Here is a 613-nt window from a genome sequence, read left to right on the forward strand (position 1 = left end):
TAAAAATAAAAAAAATTAAAAAAAAAAGGAAAAAAATTAATAAAAATTGTAAGCCGACGGAGGAAGAGACGAAATCTAAAAATAATAAAAAAAAAAAAAAAAATAAATTAATAAAAAAACAAAAAAAACGGAAAAAAATGAATAAAAATTCTAAGCCGACGGAGGAATAAACAGCATCTAAAAACAAAACAAAAAAAAAAAAAAAAAATAAAAAAAAGGAAAAAAATTAATAAAAATTGTAAGCAAAGGAAGGAAGAAACAAAATCTGAAATTAAAAAAAATTTAAAAAAAATTAAAAAAAAGGAAAAAAAAATAAAAATTGTAAGCAAACGGAGGAATAAACGGAATCTAAAAATAAAAAGAAATAAAAAAAATTTAAAAAATATAAAATGGAAAAAAATAATAAAAATTGTAAGCCGACGGAGGAATAAACATCATCTAAAAACAAAACAAAAAAAAAAATAAAAAAAAGGGAAAAAATTAATAAAAATTGTAAGCAAAGGAAGGAAGAAACAAAATCTGAAATTAAAAAAAATTTAAAAAAAAATAAAAAAAAGGAAAAATGGAAAAAAATTGATAAAAATTGTAAGCCGACGGAGGAATAAACAAAATC

The sequence above is a fragment of the Numenius arquata genome, unplaced genomic scaffold, assembly GCF_964106895.1.
Source record: "Numenius arquata unplaced genomic scaffold, bNumArq3.hap1.1 HAP1_SCAFFOLD_834, whole genome shotgun sequence".
In the NCBI taxonomy this organism is placed as follows: domain Eukaryota; kingdom Metazoa; phylum Chordata; class Aves; order Charadriiformes; family Scolopacidae; genus Numenius; species Numenius arquata.